At 37.7% G+C, this 22893-nt stretch overlaps 2 protein-coding genes across 2 annotated transcripts in view; one reads left to right on the forward strand and one right to left on the reverse strand.

Annotated features, from left to right (window-relative positions):
* Positions 1 to 22893, reverse strand: part of CTNNA3 (catenin alpha 3) — a 1757578-nt gene that overhangs the window by 1105794 nt on the left and 628891 nt on the right. The window lies entirely within an intron of this gene.
* Positions 1 to 22893, forward strand: part of LRRTM3 (leucine rich repeat transmembrane neuronal 3) — a 204514-nt gene that overhangs the window by 84365 nt on the left and 97256 nt on the right. The window lies entirely within an intron of this gene.

The following is a 22893-nucleotide window of genomic DNA, read 5'->3' on the forward strand; positions in this document are numbered from 1 at the left end:
TGTGTTCAAAATAAATATATCACTTATACATTGTGATACTATGTGATACATTAATATCACTTATACATGGAGCAACAGAGCATTTCACCAGTGCCACATGCTATCAGTACTCCAGATCTGACAGTTCTGATAGGTGTGTGGTGACACTTCACTGTATTTTAATTAAATTTTACTATAATTAGGGCTCAACTACATGCCTTATATACAAAAGACTATTTGTGTATTTATAATTCTATCGTATACCCTTGACCGAAGACCGGTCCGTCTCTATCGGGGAAGGCCGTCCTCTTCGACCGAGTGCGCAGCTTCGGGAGGGAGGCACATGGAGCGGTGAGGGAGGAAGGGGACACCCGCCTAGCCAGCCAGATCAGCCGAATCAACCCTGGCGATCAATGGGGTGACAGATGTTGGGAGCGATAGCACAGCGGGTAGGGCGTTCGCCTTACAAGCGGCCAACATGGCCGACCCGAGTTCGACTCCTCCGCCCCTCTCGAAGAGCCCGGCAAGCTACCGAGAGTATTCGATATGCCAGACACACTAACAACAAAGTCTCCAATGGAGACGTTACTGGGCCCGCTCGAGCAAATCGACGATCAACCGGAGGGCCTTTACCTTTACCTTATAATTCTATCAAAAGACAGTTTGGAATGTATAAAATCTCAATCCATATTTTCTTATTTTCAGAATTTATATACATGATGTCATACAATTTTGGCATTTAATTACCTGTAGTAAAGGTAAAGGTAAAGGTAAAGGTAAAGGCTCTCCTGTTGATCATCGATTTGCTCGAGCGGGCCCAGTAACGTCTCCATTGGAGACTTTGTTGTTACTGTGTCTGGCATATCGAATACTCTCGGTAGCTTGCCGGGCTCTCCGAGAGGGGTGGAAGAATCGAACTCGGGTCGGCCATGTTGTAAAGTCTAATATTAAAATTATTCCCCCCCTTAAATGTTACTTGGCACACATGTAGAAATGCACAAGTAGAATTGTTCATTATCTTTAAAGTTTACAACTCTCACCATAATATCAAATGCTCTTAACACCAGTTAAATCTTATTCTGAAAAAATGCTTCTCTTTTTTTACTTCAAATTCAGGAATATATATTTCACATAATGGTTCTTTTTTTTCTTCACATCTATCATTTTGTCATAAAATTTTCATGACGTAATGTTTAAATCAAATGGATTGGATTTTCTTATTTTTCTCCGAGTTAAAATTTTCTTCCTAAATCATTTTATTTCTGTTTTTGCTACTGTTTACCTTTTGTCTAAAGTTCATTGGGGAAATTTTTCTTTCATTTTTTCCATATATTTCTTAACTGTGTTACCGCATACTTTGTTTCACTTATAATTATTATTCATATTTAGTGATTAAGGAAAAATAGAAACAGGCTAAAATTCTTCTTAGATTATTTTATTTCAGTTCTTTGTAAGCAGGTCTCTTAATTCCTTTTCCATGTTCATATCTTCCTGTGCGCCTATAGACAACAAATTTATGCCACAAACTTTCTTTTCTTGTTGTCCTTATTGGGTGTTTCCCAGGGCTTATGCCTGGATCTTTTCTCAGTGATCACTCCTGGCAGTGCTCAGAGATCAAGCCATGCCAAGAATCAAGCCGTGAATTGAATCAGGGTCAGCAGCGGGCACAGCCAGCACCTTAACCTTAAAACTTTGCTCTCTCTCCGTGTCCTCATTTCTATGGCGTGGTTTGAACTTACTTTTTCTCTCTTTTCCTCTTCTGTTACTTTTGTCACTTGTGCTATTATTTGCCTTTGAAATTTAGATGTAAACAAGAACTTCTGTTATTTCACCATTGATTCTTCTTTCTCCAATTCTACCAGAAGGGTTAATGATATGGTTTCAATCATCTTTCTTAAAACCATATATCTCTTTCTTTCTCTGAGTCAGGGATCACGCGATAACTTACAAAATTGTGATCCTTTCAGGTAATTTATAAACTCTAATTATGAAATGATGAATTAAAAGGAAAATAAATGCACACAGATATGCACTAGGCTACACTACGACATACATCATTTTAAAATACTCTTTTCAACTGGTATTATTATCACTGTATCAATGTCATCCCATTGTTCATCAATTTACTTGACCAGGCACCAGTAACATCTCTATTCATCCCAGTCCTGAGATTTTTAGCAGCCTCTTCTTACTCGTCTTCCCCAGTGAATGGGGGCTCTTTCAGGATCAGGGGAATGAGAGCCATTATAGTTACTGGTTTTGGCATATCGAAAATGACATGAGTAGCTTGCCAGGCTCTGCCCGTGCAGGCGGGATACTCTTGTAGCTTGCCGGGCACTCTGAGAGGTATATAATATATATATATATGTATATATATTTCTCTCTATGATCTGTTGCCTGCTGTCTGAACGCTATCAAACATGGTATGTTAATTATGGACAATGGGTAGGAAGTGTCCCATGATGTGTCATGTGTGGCTTGGTGCTGAAAGTGGTGCTGAAAGAGTTTGGCGGCTGTTGGGTAGTGGAGGGTAGTGTTGCCTGGGCTGGGTCCCTAGAGACTGGGAGGGCTCTTGTCCACCCTCTTCTGGGGTGCCCTGAGTGGAAACAGCCTGGTGCGGAGTCTGGTGGCATGGTTATGGGGTCCTCAGTTTATACTCCCATCTGGGAGGAGCAGCATTGAGTTCTGGAAGGTGGTTGATGAGGAGATTATCTGGTGCCGGCAGGGTGTGGCTTATGGGTGTGACCCCTGGGTCACTGGAGACTGGGGGAAGCAGGCAGAGGATCTCTGCTCCAGGGTCCCAGCCAGTAGAGTCCAGAGCCCAAGGTCACAAAGTCCTGCATTACTTGCGTTCAGTGGGACTTCACTCCTGCGTGAGACTCGGCCTGAGCATCTGGAAAGCGGCCTGGAGCGTGACGGCGGTTGGGTAGTGGAGCTGGGCTTCGGGGCTGGGTCCCTTGGGATGGGTGGGCTCTCACCCGCCCCCCCCCCCCTCTGGGGCACCCCAGTGGAAAAAGCCTTCCGCAGTATTATTATAATTATAGAATTTAACATTATCTCTTTGGCAAGAAGAAGAGGGATGGGAGTATTTGTGAAATTTTCCTCTATAAGGAAAACAGAAGCATTCCTGTATTGCTAACGGCACTATCACCTCCAACATATTGCTCCTCACATCTCAATAGTTGATAGAAATTTTTCAACACAGTATTATAGATATGCAAGAGGTAACAGAAAGCGCTATTGATGCAGTTGACCAACAGTTTTTGCTGTATCTCAAATCCTTTCATAGTAAAAAAAAAAACCACTCTTCATATACCCAGCACATAACAGTGTTTGATACATTTACATGTGTTAATGTTTGCTGGATTATTCACTGAATTATATCCCTTTTGCATTATTATTGATCAACTTTTGTAGTTTTGTTTATTGCCATATGTACCTAAGATTGAGTTTTAGGAAAATATTTACCATGCATATTGAAAAACTACAAGGAGTGGTAATATTTAAGGAAATATTCATTTACTCCAAAATACAGACCTGTTGATTCTGAAACAAAATAGTGTCAATTCCACCCAAAATTCAGCAGTATTAAAACTTAAAAATTATGAACTAAGTTTTCTTGGACTTTGTGCAGCTGTAACGATGATAATGAGTGCAAAAATGTAATTTGCATGTGCCATGTATTTTTCTGAACCCTTTATATAGGCGAATATATTTAATCCTCAGAGCACTGCTAGGAGGTGGGTAATATTATCAAACACAAATAAGAGGCAACTGAAGCAAGAGTTGAATAACTAACTTGCTCCAATGTCTGAAGGTCTGCAGGTAGCATGCAACAGCTGGAATTCAGTTGTGAGCATCCGTTGGAAGTGTGTGTGGGTGGGGGGTAGGAAATTTACTCATCTCAATTTGACATTTCAATATCTCTATTATATAGTCACTTTTTTACATTTGATGTGGAGTAAGAATAGACTTAACATTTTGTTACTTGGCAAAGTCACAAGACTATTAAATTTGATTCCCTGATTCTAACATCTACATTCTTATCTACTTCTCAGTATATTATACCACCCCTGACAAATGGTGGAAACTATCCACTGAATGATGTACTTTGTATATCATTGAAGTATGAATCTCATCAGGTCACTGAATTTAAGAACTGAAATGGGCCACCTAGTCCACTTATTTTATAGATAAAAAGTTGAAACAGAGTACAGATACCATCCACTCCCTGCAGATCCCCAATATCGTCCCCCAAGGGCCAGTCCTCTCTACAATCTTTTCTGTTTTCCCCTTTATGCTGATTTTTTAAACTAAAATTTTCTTTGATGGAGTAAAAGTTGTGATAGTTCACACCAGAGAGGAAATTGCAAATATTTTCCTTTATCATCTTAGAATGATGTAAACCTTCAGTATTTCACTGCCTTTATTTTTCTCCAAAACTTTATTTCAGAGAGCATTATCTCTGTTTGTTATCTTAGAAAATATAATATCCACTTGCTAGAAGGGCATATAGCACAGTGTGTATCCAGCTTGCCTCCAGGAGTCCTGGGAAGACCAAAATTGTGGCAATTTATACTCAGCATCCTGAAGAATCCTGCCCATTGTGGATTTGCTTTTTATTGATTGTACTCTCTTTTGAACAAATATAATCGCTTAGGTCTTTCAGTGTACCCCACTTTCACATTGGTCTTGGACATACTACTTTACAAAATGATTGAAATTTCCGGTCACTTCAAAGTTGTGATATTTGTTAAATTTTCTACATGAGTCCTAACATACAACTTGAGTTCATTATATCTATCTCTACAGGTTGGAAAATATAACCCATGGATGTAAAATAATTATTAGTAAAAATGACACTCCATTCTTATTATTCCAATTCAAAAAAATCAATTTGAACATTGATGGAGGAAATGTGCATGCTCTTCATGGGTTGGTGCTGGGACAATGTTTGCATGAAAGCATCATGAACAGTATAGTAAGTCATGGAACCACAATAAAAATGTGGGAAAGCAAAGTTTCCTTTTATTCTGCAGGCAAGGAATCTTACAGAGTTTATTCTAATGGCAGTGCTATTAAGTAAAATTCATTAACACTGTAACAGAGATATTGGAGTAAAGATCTGTCAAAGCAGCAGGAATGTCCTGCCAGAAATGGAGATTTGTCATCAATATTTAGTGTTCTTAATGCAACATTTTATTTTCTGCCTGAATCAGTCTTTATTTTTTTTTTCATGCCAGGAATTGAATCTTGGGTCCCACATATGCAAGGCAAATGCTTTAGTCCTGAATTACACTTCCTCCTGCCTGTAGTGATTAGGGGAATTTGGAGGTTCTTGTTTTTTAGTTTTTCACTCAATTATATTACTCTTATGGCAATATGCTAACATACTTCTTTTTTCTAATTCTTTAAAATAATCATTTTTATTACTCTAAATAAGTAAAGGAGATCTATTTGGGAAGGAACATCAGGCAGTGCAAGTATCATAACCCCCACCAAATGTACTATGTTCCCATTGTGCAAAGCAAGACTTTGAAAAGAAGTCATATCCATAAACATACAATGTCACTTTCAAGCCCATTGTTTTGCTGTATGAAAATGATGAAAACACTTCAACTGTACTGCCTTATGACTTAAGAGAACACTGAATATATTCACTTCTATAAAAACGACTCATAAATACAAAATCCATGGAGTCTACTTACAGTCATTCCTATGGGCACAGTTACTCACATTAGTTAATAGGAAAAACATGAAGATAATTTCATTTTATAAAGACAAAAATTATTATTATTATTATTTTGCTTTTTGGGTCACACCCGGCGATGCTCAGGAATTGCTCCTGGCGGTGCTCGGGGGACCATATGGGATGCTGGGAATCGAACCTGTGTCAGTCATGTTGGCTGCGTGCAAGGCAAACGCACTACCCGCTGTGCTATCGCTCCAGCCCCTAAAGACAAAAATTATTAAAAGTATTAACACTATATAGTCCATCGTAGAATTATTATGGAAGTGTTATATTTATTCAATTATGACTGTGGAAAGTTTCATAGAACTCAGGAGTCCAAGAAATTACTGAATTTTAGGCCCTTCTAATTAAAGGATACTGCCTTGTAAAATTCCAAGATTTAGAACTATTTGGTTCTAGGTATAGTTCTACCTTTTAAACAGTAACTAGAAAACAATGGGTAAACAAGTACTTTTTTTCCCTTCAGTTTAAAAAAAAAATCAAGGTAATAACTTTCTACTTGGTTCAGTGTAAAAGTTGATAAACATGGTGCACTTTTCATAGAAATTTATTTTTTCTAACATTCTGTACCATGCATCTTTCTGTGCTTCTTTATCTGTGTACATATACAGATATGCCATTTTCTTAAATTTATAAAGATACTGTTTTATGTAACCTTCATAAACTTGATGCAAAAGTAATAAAAAGTTTACCAAAAAAAGTAATTTACATCATGCTGTTTTAATATTTTTCTTGTATTGTTAATATTCATAGCATTTACAATTTAATAATTATTCAATTAATATTTAATAATTTGGAATCATTTCTAAAAGTAACACTCTGAACTTTTGTGATACATAAATTAAGAAATCTCTGATCTGGGAACACTGGAATGTGTCTTTTTGTAATATTTACATCTAAAATACATTATTCAATAAGAATTAGTCTTTAAGCAAAAATAAAGAAAAATGTATTGTTCCTCTTACCACAGATAATGTATCTCCAGTTATAAATTATATTTGCCCAAAATATTTTAATTGCCTAAAGAGATTATAAGAGGTTTGGTAATGCTGCAATTGTTTAAAAACTATGACTGTCATTTTATTCAGGAGATAGCCTTCATAAAAACTTTGTGAAAGTTCATAAAATTTACCTCAAGTCATCCAAAGTAACCATTTTTCAACCACTGGTAAACACCAGTTCACATATTACTAATATTGACTAAGAACAATCGTATCTGTATACACACTGTTCTGTCCTCCTGTTGTTCATCAATTTGCTCGAGCGGGCCCAGTAACGTCTCCATTGGAGACTTTGTTGTTACTGTGTTTGGCATATCGAATACATCACAGGGAGCTTGCCAGGCCTTGCCGTGTGGGCGAGATACTCTCGGTAGCTTGCTGGGCTCTCCAAGAGGAGCAGAGGAATCAAACCCGGCTCAGCCGGGCTGGCTGCATGCAAGGCAAACATCCTACTGCTGTGCTATCGCTCCAGCCCATTTGTATACATAATGTATACATTTGTATACATATTTGTATACATAAACTGTATATTAATAAAAAGTGATTAAATTATTTAATTTTAATATCTTATTCAAATATTTTTATTTCCCCCTTTTCCCTTTGTTTTGATCACTGGTATCAAACACACATGGTTGTGATCTCGCTCTCTCCTCTCTCTCTCTCTCTCTCTCTCTCTTACACACACACACACACACACACACACACACACACAGTGATTCCAGAACTTACTGGGAGATTGTATACTTGGTTGCTAAGAGGGGCCAACAAATAGCAGTACTGGCAGAAGTTCACTAGTTGTAGGGTGGTGTATGTTGGTCAAACTCGGGGCTTCATGCCTGCAAGGAAGGTGCTCTACCACTGATGACCCCTATGTTTTATTTTTTTGTTTTTGTATTTTGGACCCCATTCAGCTGTTCTCTGGGCTTACTCCTGGCTCTGCACTCAGGATCATTCCTGGCCGGCTGACAGACAAAATGGTGTACAGGGAATTAAACCCATGTTAGACTCATTCAAGGCAAGTGCCCAACCTGGTGTATTATCTCTCCAGCTCCTGTGCTGGCCCCAATTTTAAGTTAACAGCTACATCCTATTCTCCCTTTATTTGTTTTTTTTTAATGTTGAGATCAGGAAATAATATAGCAATTAGGGTGCAGACACTAAACAGCCCCTCAAACATTGCCACGCGTCCTCCTGGAGGCCCCCAAACATCCCTGGCTAAGCCTAAGAGGCCCTGAGGCACTCCTGAGGTGGCCAGCCACTACATCCCAGGGAAAAGTGTCCTGAGCACCACCTGGGAAGTCCCCTTGCCAAAATGCTGAATAAAAACAGGTATCGATAGCACAGCAGGTAGGGCGTTCGCCTTACAAGCGGCCAACATGGCCGACCCGAGTTCGATTCCTCCGCCCCTCTCGGAGAGCCCGGCAAGCTACCGAGAGTATTCGATATGCCAGACACAGTAACAACAAAGTCTCCAATGGAGACGTTACTGGGCCCGCTCGAGCAAATCAACGATCAACGGGAGGGCCTTTACCTTTACCTTTACCTTTATTTGGTAAATATTTCTTAAATGCGAAGTATGAAAGGAGCACTCCAAAGAAAATCTATGAAAACTTTAGGATCTTGAATTATTTTTTAAAATTACACATTGTGTTAACATTAGATAGTAACCAGTAATTCCCACGTGGTGCATATAGAGGGAGATTAGTTCAAATACTTCATCTAATAATTGTGATGATTATCAACCATTTAAGTTTTTCTATTCTTAAGCTATTAAATGTGTGTGTGTGTTTGTGTGTGTGTGTGTGTGTGTGTGTTTAGGTGTGTGTGCTTAAAAAGAAGGGCTGCAAGGGTCTATATTGTATAGGCCATTGCCTTGTTCATAATGTCTCTGCTAGCATTATATTCAACCAAAATTAAATCTTGGCTAACACTTCACATTTTTCAGAACACTGTAAAAATTATTTCTCTGGTTTCCGACATTATGTGAAAATCGGAGGCCTAACTACTTTCTTCCTTACATGTAGTTTTCACTATCTGCCTTAAATGCTCACATGATTTTTATTTTATCCTCAGAGTTCGTGAAACTGTGCAAAAATATATTTTTGTATTTTTATGTATACATTTTCTAAGAAAATTATGATCTCTCAATTTAAATATGATTGTCTTCTTTATACTGAGAATTCAGAAACTAATACAAAAATATCTCCTGGAATCTACCATTCTATATACGTTTTCCTAGAATATAGATAAGCTTTCAATTTTAATCAAATCTTTGTAACTTTTTTTGTTCTGCATTTTGGTTAATTTTTAATTTTTCCTAGGAACACTAATAATGCAAACATTAGATTCTTTTCTTACTCTTCCTCATATCTTTCATCATTATAAAATATTATTTTTCTGTGCATTTTATTTACATTTAGTCAGATTTTCTTACAAAGTGTATATGCCTCTAGCTTTATTTACTGTCGGATTTATTCAATTTGTGTAAATGTGTATTTTGGTATTTCATTTCCATTTTTTTCCTGAACTCTGCTGTCTCTTACTTTAATTTCCTTATATTGTCTTGTGCTATCTTCTCTGTCTCTGTCTCTCTAAGTCTCTGTCTGTGTCTTCTTTGTCTCTGTCTGTATCTGTCTGTCTGTCTGTCTAGAAAGAAAGGAGAATTGGATGACTGACCAGAATTCATCCAGCTGGGTGAGCGGGAAAACATTATTTCAGTTTTCTGACTCAAAGATCTTCTTTCCAAATCTTTTGTTTTCTTAGCATGTAAGGTATTTCTTCCCTAGATTTTTTCATTTAAAGATTCTGAGTGATTCACAGCAGGTTCTCTATATGGAATATGCTACCTAATCCTTTACCTTCTCTTCTGATAGGCAGTCTGAATTTAAGACAAAGAGCTAGAAAATTGAGTCCTGTGGCTGGCAGAATACCCCACTTAGGCTCTCTAGTTACCATTATGCAGTGGAAGACAGAATCTCTACGTGGATATTTTTCTTTTTTCTTATGATCTAGAGAAAATCAAACACTCTTTGATCAAAGACTCTTAAAACATTCCAGGTCTGAGTCATCAAGTGTTTACTCACTTGATATTTTTTAACTCAGGAGAGCTTATAATATTTAATAAACAAACATTAAAGTTTTTCTCATAAAAGTTACTGAAGTATGGGGCTGGATAGATAATTCAAGGGTTTAGGCACATGCTGTGCATGTAGCATAACCCAGTTCAATCTCCGGAACTACATGAACTCCGCACCCCTGGAGGACCAAAGACACAGTCTGGGTAATTTCTATTATCAACAGGTCAGAACAGTACCATATTTTTGGGGCCCCACATTGAACCAGTGACTGGTGATGTGTGCTAAGATTTACCTATAAGGACCATCAGGCTTCCTGACCACTTTTTTGGAAACGCTCCCCCCTAGCACCAAGCCAATCAAAAAATAAATAAATAAAAGCTAGTTGTAAAATTTTGTTTACTTCCACAATTTTTTTCTCTTTTGACAACTTTGATATTTCCTGTGGATTTTAAGAAATGAGAAAAAGGTCTCTAACATTTAAAAAGGAAGAACATGAATATTTTATATGTCATATATCATTTTACCCTCGAGTTTCATTAAATACGGGGGGTATCTAGTTACTTCACATTAAAAAAATGTTGAGTAACTTCTATCTTGGACAGACCTATACACGTGCCTAGGATCAGATGTCAGTGCAAAATTAACAAGCGAGATCTGGACTCGTGGAGTTCAGATTTATAGGTAATCATTATATAATATAATGAGTGTTATAATAATGGAATGAACAGTGTAATATGGAAACATGCAATTTAATACTTTGCAATTTCCAAAGCACTTTCAAGTCCATTTAACTAATATTCATTGAAAGCTGACTATGTTAGATCTAATAACACTACTGACTTTGTCAACTTCAAAAAACTAGGCTGAAGGGTCACAGGTTAACTGACAAGACAGAGGTATAGACTATTTCTGTCTAGAGGCCAAGATTCTCTTCCCCAACATCATGCTGTCTTGAAAAGAAAAACTGAGCTGATTGCATGACATAAAAGTAATTCTACTCTAAGATGTATGATTATGCACCACAAAAATACCAACAATTTTTCTTTTGTGGACCATGCTGAGATTCATATGAACAAGGACTGTGATCAGTATAAGACCTCTACAAAATATACTGTGATTTATCCTCCTAGAGCAACAGAGACTCATAGCTCTACCCCTGATGCTAACCAGACTTCTAATGTTGGATATGAGGAAATTTGAATATATCTTTCTTGAAGGACAATTGGTAGGTTAATACAAAATGATGGCTGAAGTATCACCTGAAATTTCAATGTACATAAACTCATTAAACATATTTATTTTAACTTATAATATGTTAAATATTCACTAATTTGCCAACTGTTCAATGTACAGCCCAAGACTTTCTATAATGATTTAATCATTCGAATGCCCACACAAACATATTGCATTTTTCTACTTCTCTTTTTATTTATTTATTTTTGGATTTTGGGGTCACACCCAGCGATGCTCAGGGGGTCCTCCTGGCTCTGCACTCAGGATTTACTCCTGGCGGTGCTCAGGGGACCATATGTGATGCTGGGAATTGAACCCGGGTTGGCTGCATGCAAGACAAATGCCCTACCCGCTGTGCTATCGCTCCAGCCCCACTACTTCTATTTTTAAAAGAATCTGGGTATAATAATATGTGACGCTAACTACAATAAATGTCTAATTTTTCAAATCTCCTCATTGTCTCAAATATTTTAGTTCACAAATATGCAAAATCACATGTGTATTTTGTATTCTTAATTCATTGTTTTATATTTGATTTCATTACATTAAAAAAACTAGTACAACTTGTACAAATATGTTTGGAGTCAAATACAGCTAACTTCTAAATAAGATTTCAACTCAGCCAATAAGAACAGGATGGACCTTCCAGTGCAATACATAGCAGTGAAGTCATGGACCCAAAGGAGACTGCTTAGTTGTGAATCTAACCTATCACCTACTCATTGTGTTAACCATGGACAAGTCAACTAACTACTCTACTTCAGCCTTCTCATCTTCAAAATGGTAATGATCATAGTTTCCAAGTTGAGGTTTTAGAGAGATGAAAGAAATTAGTTTATTTTAAACCCCTGGATCCAAATTTTGTGTTACTTATAATAAGTCTTAGCTATATTATTAGCTAGGTACTCAATATACAATGAGTGTTAGTGAATGCACTTTGCAAAGAGACGAGAAAACATGAGCTAATCTGAAAGTGAGTTAATGGAATTATTAAGAAGCAATCTTAGTTCAAAGCCATCTTTTCAGTGTAACTTACGAGATCAGATGAGAGCAGAAATCACACCTGTACCCTCGACTACTGCATGCCTATCAAACACAGTGACTGAACTTACTGAAATTATTCTCATTAAGTAAATGAACCAAGTATAAATATGATAGAATAATATAGTCTCATGACGTATCAAGACAATATATGTATACATACATATATATTATTTTTCATTTAAGATATGCATGCTTTTTTCTAATTTGGTCCCTACAACTTTAAATGTAAATATCTCACAGTTTATGAATAAGAAACAAGAGATGTTGAGTTCAGGGAGAGTTAATCAATCTGTTCCAGGTCACATGGTGATTCACTGAAAAAGCTGGGGCTCAAAGTCAATACTCCTCTCTAGACTTCATATAACATTGTTCTCTTAAGTACTTCTAAAATAATCTCAGTTAATTATTATTGTCTGCATGAATGCCACTTCCTCTGGTTGTCCCATTTGACTTTTGGTGTTCCTCATTCCCTATAAGTTCTAATTCTAAGCATCTGTTTATGAAGGTATCAGTTACTCTTCCATTCATGCCTAATTTTCTCTAGTGCTGTAACTCTGTCATAAAAACATCCAAGCATGAGATTAAATGTGGTGTAAGGAATAAGAACGTCACTTGTTTAATTTGCTTTAAATACCTCACCTTTGGTGCATTTAACAGCATAATTATGTTAATACCAATACAACTGCTTCAACTTATTATGTCAAGAAACAGTATTTCAGATTCTATCAAGGTCACCTTCTCTCACAACTCAGTCCCAAATTATGTGATGGCAAGAAAATGGCTAGTCAGACTGATTTTATGTAAAAGTAATTTAACAAAATTGAAGAGTTGAAAAACGTCAACTTTTAAATTTTGTTGAACCTCAACCTAGGCACATCTTTAAAATACCATCTTAGTAAATGATGTGAATAAATGAAAAGGTGTGTGTTTGTGTGTGTGTATGTGTGTGTGTGTGTGTGTGTGTGTGTGAAAGAACAAGAGAGTGAGAGAGAATGAAAAAGAGATTTAGAAGTCTTTGAGGGGAACTGGATTCAAATATACACCTCTTCTCAAATAAATTGTTTAAGAACACAAAGACACATTAATGTGTATATCTATTTCCACTATTATTATCTAAAGGGTTCACTCATGCATGAATAGTAATAAAGATCATGTAACATTTCCAAATTGTAAGATTATATGAGGTTTACTTCTATTCATTACAGGGTTCATTTAGAAGAATTCCTTTAACAAAAATTTACCAGAATTTTTATCTTCCTTAAGGTTTTAAACATAACAATGATAAAATTATTAATTAATTCTAATTAATAAATAAATTATCATTCAATTAGTTGAATTCTACTAGTTCAATAAGTGTTATTAAACCTAGTTATTTGTATTTACTGTATGGGGCACTATGAAAAATCAAAAGTGCTTAGGGTGGGGCTATACAGTGAGTAGGGTGTTTGCCTTGCACGTGACCAACCCAGGTTTGATCCACAGCATCCCATATGGTCCCCAGAGCATGCAGAGCCAGGAGTAACCCCTGAGCATCGCCAGGTGTGACCCAAGGAGAAAAAAAAAAGAAGAGAAAAAGTACTTAGGGACAGGTCTTTATTTCCCTGTATTTAAAATAAAATAAAAATCCAGGTTTAGACATTAAAACTTATAAAAGGCAAATAGTGGAAGCACCAAAACTGGGATTTAAATAAAGCATATCAGGAACACAAACAAAAGAGATTAGTATGTAGACTTCAAAGGAGAATTTTTATTAGTAAGTTTTGAGCAAACGACAGTGAATAATAACTAAGGAATATGTGTGTCACTGTGACTGGCTTTAGAATACCTGGAGGACAATGTTACAAAAGGCTACCAGACTGTTAAGCCTTGAACACGGAAAGTCTACAATTCCAACTGAGTTTGACATTATTTTGTAGTTAATAGACTTTATTCTCCGTGCCCCCCCCCCCCCAGGGATACAGAGAGAGTACAGGGGTTAAGACCTTTCATGGGGCTGACCCAGTGTGATCCCTGGCACCAGATATCTTCCTCATGTATCTCTGGCCTACCATGATGCCACCAAGTCTTCCCAGCTAGACTTATCAGGACTAATAACTCTGGAGCCTTCTTGGAATGGGGGCAGGCATTATGAAACAATATGAAATAAATTTGTTAGTGCCTTCAAGGGGCAGGCTGAGGTGGTGGGTGGGAAACTGGGAACACTAGTGGTGGGATTGTTGCTGCAATATTTGATACCTGAAACAACTATATTATGAACGACTTGGTAGATCACAGTGTTATAATAAAAATGTTTTTAAAAAATCCCACACATATATAAATAAAAACTCTGACTGTAGCCCTGGAGGTCCTGAAAACCATCAGGTATCCACTGTAGGCCGCTGAGCACCACTGAGATGACTCAGGTAATCCCTTCCTTCACCATTGGGCCCTCCCATTGAGTGGCTGACCACATTTGCCAGAATTGCCAGGAGAGGGTTCCAGAGAGCTGAAAACTGCTTGGGAGAGTCCCTTCCTCTCAGAATAAAAGAAAAACTTTTTCTTGTTTATTTTTTGTAGTGACATTTCTTCCTGAGTTTTACGGCTATTATTCTGTCAGTAGGAGGTAATGCAAAGGACAAAATAAGGTCAGTCAGGTATTGAAATAATTCAGGTCAATAAATAATAAGATGACAAACAGAAGTTTATGAAACCAACACAACAGAGGGAAAACATGTCTAAACTTTTTCCATTACTAGAACAAAGACACTGTCCTCCCATTGTTCATCGATTTGCTTGAGCGGGCCCAGTAACATCTCCATTTTGAGACTTGTTGTTACTGTGTTTTGGCATATCAAATACCTCCCGGGGAGCTTGCCAGGCTTTGCCATGCCGGTGAGATACTCTCGGTAGCTTTCCGGGCTCTCCGAGAGGGGCGGAAGAATAGAACCCGGTTCAGCCGGGCTGGCTGGGCACAAGGCAAACGGTGCCCTACCGCTGTGCTATCAGGATGGCCAAGTGGTCTAAGGTGCTAGACTAGAACAAAGACATAACTAAAAATTAAGTATTTTCACCCTATTTTAATAAACTAAAATTTAGGAGTTGGGACCACAATTAAATGGTGCGCAAGGACTACTCCTGTTTTTGTTCAGGATCTCCCCAGAGGGAGAACATGAGGTGTTAGGGATCCCACATGCAAACACTCAAAGCAATCTTCCACCCTACAAAGCCAAACATTTCTGTTTAACTGATTTTGAGGTTAAAATAAATACCTACGTACATTTAGTGAGTAAATTAATAACAAAATTTTTCAGGAAATAAATTTACTATATATTTAAAATCCCTGGAACTTTAACTTAAAATACCTTCCAAATTTGAAAAATTTTTATATAAAAGTCACCAAACTATACAATAAGTAAGTAAAAGTAAGTAAAGGCCCTCCCGTTGATCATCGATTTGCTCGAGCGGGCCCAGTAACGTCTCCATTGGAGACTTTGTTGTTACTGTGTTCGGCATATCGAATACTCTTGGTAGCTTGCCGGGCTCTCCGAGAGGGGCGGAGGAATCGAACTCGGGTCGGCCATGTTGGCTGCGTGCAAGGCAGACGCCCTACCCGCTGTGCTATTGCTCTGGGTAGGGCGTTTGCCTCACATGTGGCCGACCCGGGTTCGATTCTCAGCATCCCATAGGGTCCCCTGAGCACCGCCAGGAGTAATTCCTGAGTACAGAGGCAGGAGTAGCCCTTGAACATCGCCGGGTGTGACCCAAAAACCAAAACCAAACTATACAATGTGACAGAAAAATTATTAGAGTAGTAGTCAAATAAAAGTATAAAAAATGAAATCAATATTTTTGTGGATTACCACACATTTATTATAGTTATGGTCATGAAATCTATAAAATGATATGGAAATTGTGTAAGAATAAAGTAAAACTATAAACAGTACCAAAATATATATTGTATAAAGAAAGGGAAGAGGGTATATAAAGCAAAAACTATTAAAAGTTTTCTTCTTAATAGTTTTGGAATTTTTTGTGTGATTTATTATCATTTAATTAGCAAAAGTTGCTGAATGAGAGCAATATCAGTCAAAGTAAAAGGAAGACATTTCAAATAAGACCACGTTAAATGTAAGCAGGGGCAAAATACTGGGAGTCTGAGAGAGAAGAGAAGGTGCTAAGTTGGAGCTTGAGGGTCTGACAGAACAATTAGAAAATGTAATTAAACTTAGAAATTGTGTCATGGCAGTTAAAAAAACAAATAAGTTCGGTTTATTTTTATTTTATTTTTGTTTTTGCTCTTTGGGTAACACCCAGCAATGCACAGGGGTTACTCCTGGCCTTGCACTGAGGAATTACTCCTGGTGGTGCTCGGGGGACCATATGGGATGCTGGGAATCAAACCCAGGGCAGCCACCTGCAAGGCAAACCCCCTACCCACTGTAATATCGCTCCAGCCCCAAGTTCAATTTTAAATGTTGAGCTAATGTTCCAAAAGATACTTCTCATGCATTTTGAAATTTATGGATCACTGTATCACTGTCATCCTGTTGTTCATCAGTTTCCTCGAGCAGGCACTAGTAACATCTCCATTCGTCATAGCCTGAGATTTTAGCAAATGCCACATTGGAGGCTCCCTCAGGGTCAGGGGAATTAGACCCATCATTGTTACTGGGATTTGACATATTGAATGCGCCACAGGGAGCCTGCCAGACTCTTCCGTGTGGGCAGGATACACTTGGTAGCCTGTCGGATTCTCCAAGAGTGAGAACTAGAAAATAAGAGGTCGTGTAGCCACAAATGTGACCACATGCTACCGGGAGCTGGGTTTTATAGTCCCTGGGTCTTGGTCGTTGATGGGATAACACAGCGCCAGGGGCAGTTGGTGGGTGTAATGCCTAGCTACTGGAAGATGGGGGATCTGGGTGGAGGAGGCCCAGTCCAGATCCGAGCAGGCTTGGAGAGCTCAGCCCCGGGTCCCACACACCTGGGTTCCTCTGTCTATGGCCATACCACCCTGAAATGGATGGATATTTCCAAAAACATAAAATAATAATCACAGTGGAAATAGATATCTTGGACTTTCCCCTAAAGCAGTTTGATGGAAATAATTCCTTCCTGCCTTCTTCCATTCATTCCTCTCTTCCTCCGTTTGCTTCCTTTCCTTCCTTCTTTACAGGAAAATAAATACTCATACTATCTTTGTTTTTTCAAGACACTGTGATGTCGGTTGTTGTTTTCAATGGGTTTAAGGCATACCACGTTTCCACTTCCGTCCAACCACCCACTGTACCAATCCCTCCATCACTACTTACCCAAGATTTCCTTTCCACACCCTGCCCTAACTTCTCCACAGTTACAGTTTGAGTTTGCTTCAGTTTGGGCTCCATGCTTTGGGAGTGTTAGAGCTAATGATTTGAATATATAAAGATGATTCACCTTTACATCACAGAGGGGCCCGACATCCTTGACCCTTACCCATATATTACTTCCACATCTCCTCTTTTTTGCTTCCTCCCCTCCATTCCTCCCTTTCCTTGGCATTTTCGTTTCTGAAATCTAGAGCTTTTGCAAACAATATTCAGAAGATGGGAAATGATACAGAAGTTGGGAAATGTAAAAGGACTACAGAAAATAGGAAAATAAAAATGATCACTTTTAGAAATTCAGTTCTCATTTTCTCTCTCTCTATATATAAGGTAAAGGTAAAGGCCCTCCCGTTGATCGTCGATTTGCTCGAGCGGGCCCAGTAACGTCTCCATTGGAGACTTTGTTGTTACTGTGTCTGGCATATCGAATACTCTCGGTAGCTTGCCGGGCTCTCCGAGAGGGGCGGAGGAATCGAACTCGGGTCGGCCATGTTGGCCGCTTGTAAGGCGAACGCCCTACCCGCTGTGCTATCGCTCCAGCCCTATATATATATATAATGTATAATAAATAGGGCATAAGAGATGTAAAGCTAGACATTATGTGGCTATTAAAAGGGTTGTGTAGAGAGCAGTCGAAGACCATTCTCCACGAAGTTTTCTTCATGGTCCTTTCGTTCATGTTTTCTCAAGTCAAGAACACCAGGGGAGAAATGCTAAATTATAATAATTTCAACCCTGGCAATCAAAAGGACTTTTCTGTTTATTTTTTATACATAAAGATAATTAGAATTTACCTGGATTATTATTTACTAGAAATTCTTCTAACTTAAGGATCTATGATAATGTGTGATTTTTTTACCTTTCAAGTTGGAGAAAACATTATGTTGACAGAGAAGCTGGTGATCCTCATTTAGATAGGCCTGGGGTAAGAATTAGGGCCTAAATTCTTAGAATATCCAGTAAAAATCACAATGTAATTTGAATCACTAGAACATGCTTGGAGTTTTACATAATGCATGTGAAACTGTAAGACTAGTCTACTATTAAAGAATGTTTTTTGTTCCAATCATCAATTTGCACTGAAGATCGTTGTCAAATGTGAGTTTCAATAATGTTCTGAGTTATGGCAGTATCATGAGAATAAATGTAGAAGTTTATCATGACAAGTTCTAGATTAAAATGATTCATTATGCTAATTAAATTCTGTCATTTTTATATTTCAAAGCCATTTAATACGTTTATAAGATTTTCTTGTAAACAGGAAAGTTTTTTCTCACAATTGCAGTGTTCAGGGAAATAAAGTCACTAGATCCTGTAAAAATTCTAGATTTTGAAATAATATAAACAATTTTTATTAAACATAATATATATATCATAAGGCGTTTGCCTTGCAAGCGGCCGGCTCAGCCGAGCTGGGTTCTATTCCTCTGCCCATTTTGAAGAGAGCGGCAAGCTACAGAAAATATCTCACCCGCACAGCAAAGCCAGGCAAGCTACCCATGACGAAATTCAATATGCCCAACACAGTAACAGCGAGTCTCACAATGGAGACGTTACTGGGCCCACTCGAGCAAATCGATTAACAACGAACAATGGGAGGACAGTGCTACAAGTGCTAATGTTACTGAAAAAAAGAAAAGTTCAGTTTCTGACTTTTACTTAAGAATTTCTAATTTTTACCTCAGATAGATACTTTTTGAACCTGTATTCCAGGTTGAAATTCTATGTAGCAATATATAGTATACATATAGTATACAATATAGTCTACACCGTAGGCTATATAGTACTGATTTATAGCAATAACAACAAAAATATGGAGTTCACAGTTGTACTTTGAAAATCCAGGCGAGTCATAATGTCTGTTAACTGAAGTAATTAATTTTTATTCAGATGTCAATGACCATCTAGATATCCAGATTCAATTAAAAAGTTCTATAATGATAAAGAAATTAATAATTTTGAACATCTCATAAATATATGCTATCAGTAAATCTATGAATTTTATTTGATGCTATGGCAATAAATGCAAAGTAAAAATTATAGCAAAACATTAAAATAGAATATTTTTAAAGTATTAGGCAAAAAGTACAGAAATAAATTCTATTAAAACTAATAGGGAAGACATCCAAGAAGATATTGCCATTACATAATTTCTTAAATATTAGTCAAAATCATTTCACAAGAAATAAAATTATCTTGAATATTCATGTTCAAGGGTTCAGCACGAAAGGAAACCATCTCTATACTTTTCTTTTACTTTGTGAAACTGGTGAAAAATTTATTATATTAATTCCAGTCATTAACTGTCAGTTAAAATCCCTGCTGTCAGGTCCTTACCTGTTCGAAGAGTTGATTGACACATAAAAGAGATTTGCAGAAGTGAAATTCCTCTCTATTTTGATCAAAAGAATTCAGAAATATAAAATATGAAATTCTTATTTTCCGTATATATTGCCTTCATTCTGAGAAGTCATGCCTTAAAACAGTAACCCTGTGGATCAGAGATCAAGCCTTTATATTTCTACATAGGACAGAGTAACCTGTTTTCTTGGAATATAAATGATGTTGTAAACATCCCACTTATCTTACCTTTATTCATCTCATCTCAAAACAGTCTGAGAGCATATATGAATCCCTTCCATTTCTTTCATATTCATTAAAGTCCCTCTCCATTCTGCTGATTAGCAAGGGTGTAATAAGGTGGAGAGAAAGAAGGACAAGTGGGAATGAAAGATGAAAAGGAAGAAAATAAAGGGGAAAGAAGAGGAAATGAAAGAACGTGAAAGGAAAAGGAATTGAGAGTGAATGATCCCACTGGATTTCTTTTATTCCATTTGGAAATTACTGGAAATTTTATATCTAACATTTAACTGACATTCATCTGAGATCAGGATTCCTGGATTATTTGAATGACTCACTTAGAAAATATCAACTACTGTCAATGATAGAGACTTTTTCTTTTTAAGGATATTTTTATATAATTATTCACAGATACTTCTCTTTTGAGTTTTCCCAGGAAATGTAACAAGTTCATGACAGTACAGGTAAAGAACACATTTTCCCTTCTGTTCAAAAGCTTGAAATTTTGCACTGATAAAATAATTGTTCTGGGCCAGAGAGAGAGTGAGCGAGCGAGCTCAATAGGCCATGTGCATGCATGCTTTGCAGGCAGGAGGCTTGGGTCAGATCCCAGCACCACACGGTTCTGTGAGCACTGCCGGGCCGACCCCTGAGCACAGAGCTGGGAATAGTTCCAAAAATCACTGGGTTTTGGCCTCCAAACAAACCAACAAACAAAAATTTGTTCTTTGCTTCTAAATGATAAGCTCTTAAATGAATATCAGAATGAGAATGATAAGGATAATTATGTCACTTTGTAGTCCTATTTTGTGGCTTATAAAGCCTCTATGTTTACTATCTTGACTCATAAAACTCTCACAAAACAAGTCGACTGAATAAGGATTTTGCAATTTAGAAGATGAATGGAAGTTCAGACTTTGGCATGGACTACATTCTCTTCTGATACTGAGACGCTGACTCTAATGATATAGGCCGTGTCACACTTCACCCGACATGAGTCTTCTTGCTGGACTTTTCCACCCCACTCTTCCTTTTTTTATAAACTTAAATGTAATAGTACTGGTGATATTTTTCTTCATAGCAACAACTAAAGGTAAAGGTAAAGGCCCTCCCGTTGATCGTCGATTTGCTCGAGTGGGCCCAGTAACGTCTCCATTGGAGACTTTGTTGTTACTGTGTCTGGCATATGTCAGGCTTTGCCGGGCGGGCGAGATACTCTCGGTAGCTTGCTGGGCTCTCTGAGAGGGGCGGAGGAATCGAACTCGGGTCGGCCATGTTGGCCGCTTGTAAGGCGAACGCCCTACCCGCTGTGCTATCGCTCCAGCCCAGCAACAACTATATTGACTGAAAAGATAGAAATAAGATATGGAGAGGTCAGAGAGATAACTCAAAGTGTAGAGTTATGTGAGGTCTGAGTTCAATCTTGAGTTCAACCCTCGCTTATGTGAGGCCTGAGTTCAATCCCTGAAGGGGACCTTGAGGCCTAGCACCACCTGGCCGAGTGCTTCCTGGGGATATCTTGATGTGTCAAGCAAGGAAGAATATCAGTGGGAGTGCTGCCCACTGAGTATTCATAGGAGAGCTCCCCCTCCCCAGCTCTAGCACTCATATGAGTTACCCAGTATCCTACTGTCAGCACTGATCCCTACAAAGAAAAGAGAGAAGAAGAAGAGAGAGAGATGGAGAATATGTAATAGCATACAGTTTGTGTTATTTTCTGTATTTTATGTTTTCCTGGGCTGGAGCAATAGCACAGCGGGTAGGGCATTTGCCTTGCACGCAGCCAACATGACCGACCCGAGTTCGATTCCTCCGCCCCTCTCAGAGAGCCCGGCAAGCTACCGAGAGTATCTCGCCCGCACGGCAAAGCCTGGCAAGCTACCCGTGAGTATTCAATATGCCAAACACAGTAACAACAAGTCTCATGATGGAGACGTTACTGGGCCCGCTCGAGCAAATCGATGAACAATGGGAAGACCATGACCGTGATGTTTTCCTACCTGGACAAATTTGAAGACTTGCGAATACAACATCATTAAAAACAAAACAAAAACCTTAGCAATTAAGGAACTAGAAAGTGATTGAACTAGAACTTTTGAGTCTAAAATTTAGTCATTTCAAATGGCACATGTCCTAGAAGGGATTTTCTGGTCCAAAAGGAAATTAGAAATAAATAACTCACACAAGCAATGTCTAGGGTTTTGTTATTAAATATTCTTTTCCCTCGATATTTATAACTACTTTAGGAGAGTGAAAAATGGAAAAAATTCATATCTTCTAAGAAAAATAGCCACCTAAATCGAAGACCGAAGAAATTTTAGTATTTTTGTGGCTTCCTCCCTAGCATTCTACCCAAAGTCATTAGAGAGACGGCAAACTCTGGGGTTGGCTGTTTAGTATAAAACTATCAAAACTAAAAAGTATCATATTTGTTTAATACTTTTCAACCTACTGCACACTTAGGATTTAGGCAGAGTACTTCAAATCAATCATTATAATTTTGAGTTAGTAATAACAACCTTATTTGTTTTCATTGTGATTACATTTGTAACATCGGACTAGTTCAGGAGTATATGTAGATGCAGGAACACATTATTATGGTTTCAAAAGATGTTCTTTGCCTATTATTGTTGATCTTTTCTAACATCCCTTGCCATTCAGGATAATCATATCTATTATTAGCTGATGGTTTTTTTGCCAGGCCATTATTCCATTAGCTAGATAATGACAGTTATTTGAAAAGTTCATGTAAGGTTTCAACTATTCTTAAATTTAAAAAAATAGTTGAAATAAGAGGTTTTAATCAAGCACCCAGAACAAATTCATTTGGAGTTTGTTAATTTACAAGCAAATTAGGGTCACATATATTTTGGAGTTAGTTC

This window comes from Sorex fumeus, unplaced genomic scaffold (genome assembly GCF_029834395.1).
Source record: "Sorex fumeus unplaced genomic scaffold, SorFum_2.1 ptg000020l, whole genome shotgun sequence".
NCBI lineage: Eukaryota > Metazoa > Chordata > Mammalia > Eulipotyphla > Soricidae > Sorex > Sorex fumeus.